This window comes from Falco punctatus (genome assembly GCF_963210335.1).
Source record: "Falco punctatus genome assembly, chromosome: 6".
NCBI classification, from domain to species: domain Eukaryota; kingdom Metazoa; phylum Chordata; class Aves; order Falconiformes; family Falconidae; genus Falco; species Falco punctatus.
In genome coordinates this window covers 28,019,599-28,023,205 of record NC_137585.1, presented here as the reverse complement: position 1 = coordinate 28,023,205, position 3,607 = coordinate 28,019,599, and the positions used below count along the sequence as shown (strand labels likewise).

Below are 3,607 nucleotides of genomic sequence, written 5' to 3'. Positions count from 1 at the left end.
GTGAGAAAACTAGCATGCAAAATTGTTAGCATGGTGGTATTATTTACGAGTTGTTTTTCTTCTGTCATCGGGTCTGCTTATAAATCACCCTGTGCTAGCACACCTTGTGTTAGGATGTGACTTCCATGAAAGGCATGCCTAAGATTAGTTACAGAACAAAACTGATTCTTTGTTCTTTACTGCTTAGAAGCTTATTGATATTAGGGGTCAGTTCATATTTTGGTGAACTTGTGAATGTGTGGTTATTTTCTGTGTAGTGCAGAAAAAGTATTGCCTGCACAAAGTGGGATGTTGAGCAGTTTAGGATTACATTCCATGGGAGAACACAAAACTGCTGTCATTACAGAGTCAATAAACCCTTGAACTGATCTATACTGACATTTTTCCGAGTTGCATCCTAGTCTGCCATTCCCTATATGGAAAGGAAATGGTTTTCTGAAAATGTTTCTGCTGACATCAGTGTTGGTGTTCCTAAACACAGAACAAATCCAAATGTTCTGAGCTTCACTTGTGGCCCAGCACTTCTTGGTCCTGATCAATATGAGGCTCAGTTCTCTTATGAATTATTTGGCATGCATTTGGACCTCTTTCTTGTTTTTTACCTCAGCCCTGCAAAGGAGTAGGGCTCAAACATAGTTAACCATGGTACTTTGTGTTCCACGAGGTGTACCCAGGTTATAGCTGTTTTATTTAGCACAATGGCCTTTTTTGTTCCAGTCATGTCCTATTTACAATTTCCAGGAAGAGCTTCATGTCTGTGCTGCTTGCACTAAAAAAACTGTACCAGCAAGAATTTTTGCCTTTCATCCATAGGAGAGGGACTTCTTTGTTTGATAACTATTTTGCACTGCTGTTTAAGTATATTTCTGTGGAAAACAAATTTCAGTCTGCATTGTCCTTTCAGTGATTGCGATCAAAATCAGTAACAGAAGAACTGTAGTTGTACTTTTCTTCTTAGATTAGGGATGCTGATGCTTTAAGGGGAGAAGGCAGAGAAGACTTCAGAAGTGCACTTTAATTTAGAGATGCATGTGAATTTGAATAGATTTACAATTCTTCTTTTAAAACAATGCAGAATGAAAGTCTACAGGGCTTGAAATTGGAAGATGTCTGAGACACAAATGGAGCTATTGGGCTGTATAGAAAATGATTGTCTGCACAGCCCAGTGAACTGAGGGGAATTGCAGGAATAAAAAAAAATATATGCAGCTGAGTTCCCTGACTACTTTTCTCATTGTGAGTGCTTCTCATGAAGCCTTACTAGCGGGCTAACATAATTTAAGTCTCTGTGGGGGATCATCCTTAGCAACCCAGTTTTATGCCATAGAGGCTGTGAGCACCTTCACTTCTGTTCTCATTTGTGCATCTGTTCCCAGTCTCCTGTAGACACCTGGGACATGATGGCCTCACTGGTGAAGTGGTGCAGGGCAGTTACTGTGTCAGAGTTAACTGGCAGGTGAAAGGCAGTGTAAGTGTCTCTGCAGTCTGGAAGCAGCTATTGAGGCATGCTTTGATTGCATTTAGTCTAAAAATATTTAAATCTATTTAATCTAAATATACACAGAGAACACTGAGCAATGCCTGCTGCCTCTGTTTTATACAGTATTTGAGTTGTATCTGTGTGAAAGGGAGATACTTATTTTGCCTGTAGCCAAGGCGTGTCATTTCCTCGCACCTTAACCTCCAGAAATGCTCCAGAAATTATCAAAACTGCTGCCCTTTTACAGCTGCCTTCTGTGGACTGCCAATAACAAACTCGTGAGGAAGAGCTGTGGTATGTTACAGCTTTAGGGGTGAGTGGCTAATGCTTTATTTCCCATACATGTGAGCTTTGAGATAACTGTGAATCCTCTAGGGATTTGGATTTACTGTTGATATGCAGACAAATCCCTAAGCCTGACTGTAAAACTGCTCAAGGCTGGAGATGGGCTGAAGTGTCAGTATTTAGTCACACTACTTCTGGTTCTTCTGCCAAAGCTGTTTGTTTATTTTATGATTTGACTGACATAATGCATCTGCATTTGCTTTTTTTTTTTTTTTTTTTTCCTGGACAGTATTCTTCTTAGTTTAGAAGAAACTAAATTGCATTAGTTTTTGGGTGAAGATTTTTGGTCTAATAACATATTAAAGAGCAAGACTGGGGCAAGTGATCAGTTTTTGGTCTAGAGGGATGTTATCAGGGATTCACATGGAGCTAGAATGGTTGTTGCTAAATGTGCTCTTGGAAATTGGAAACAGGAAATAAACTATGGGGTGCTGAAACTTGTCTCTAGGCAGTTTAAAATGAGAAATAATTGCAGAGTTGCAGAAGGATCACTTTTAGTGAATGAATGGACTATAAAATGGGGTTGCAATTCTGTGTTGATAGGGCTTCTTTTCTCCATCTGTGTTACTTTGCAGTTAACTCTGGCAAGGATTGACTTGTGCATTAGTTATTACCCATTTGGAGAAAGATTTAGTAGTCACTGTAGGTAACTCTGTGAAGATTTCTGCTTACTGCTCAGAAAAGCAAATAGAAGTCAGAGGAGGCAAATAGAGCAACAATAATTTGATCAGTGAAATGGAACGGTTTATGGATGAGAAAAGACTGGGTAGAAAAGGTTTTACCAGCTTGAATGGCATGAGGAGCAAGCAGAAGGCAGGTAGGGAACACTAATTTAGGCTTTCCTATGATGTGAGAGCCAGAAAGCATCAAATAAACTTGTCAAACAGGTTTAAAAGAACAGAAATTATTTTTGCTCACAGTACAATGCTGTGTGGTGGATCTCGTTACTACACAATGTCATAAAGACAAAGATACCTGTATTAAAAGACCAAATAAATGAACACTGTAAAAATCCATTGGTGAGTATGAAGTGGGAGGGTTTGCTGTAGCCCATCTCAAGGAGACCAAAGTTTTGCTTTGCTAAGGGTAAGATGGAGATGTGGAAGGCAATATACCTTTGTGCTTGCCGTGTTCTTGTGCTCTATTAGCATCCATTACCAATTGGCTGTGGGCAAAAGCTGCTGGCTTAGATAAGTATTTGGTCTGTCTCTGTAAGATTGTTCTTTTTAGTCTTAGGGTTTGTCTACAGTAGGCACAAGTGAGGTTAATGTATCCTTGGCCCTGAGCTGGTTCTGGCTGTGAGCTTGAGCCTTGAAAACCAGCTGACCATGTTGACATGATACTAAGACTGATCCAGAGAGCCCCGCTGGCAGGATTTCTGGGTTCTGCTGGTTCAGAGTGGCTCAGTGTGCTGAGAGGGCTGACATCCACCCACACGAGGTGGTACAGGCATGGAGGCCCTTGCTGCCACAGAGGCATCAGGAGTGTGTGTGAATTTTGAGCTGAAATGAAGACCACTCTTGCCATGCTCTCCTAATATTTCCCTACTAGCCAGCTTAGTTGATAGGTTCTTCCAAGTAGCATAATTCCTTTCCTCTCCATAAAATGTTATGTAGGGAGCCCGTATTTCTTAATGTGGGGCCAGTTATCTAAAAATGTATACACATTACACAACTCTGCATCAAAACACATGAATCTGTTTCTGCTTCAAGCTTCTGTTCTGGAGCCTGGTTTTTTTACGGATGGCTCCTGCTGTGTCTCAGTGTTTCAGTTTGTGCTGAA

General features: G+C 40.6%; 1 protein-coding gene across 11 annotated transcripts in view; it reads left to right on the top strand.

Moving 5' to 3' along the window:
- DGKI (diacylglycerol kinase iota) overlaps positions 1-3,607 on the top strand; it is a 252,712-nt gene that overhangs the window by 60,058 nt on the left and 189,047 nt on the right. The window lies entirely within an intron of this gene.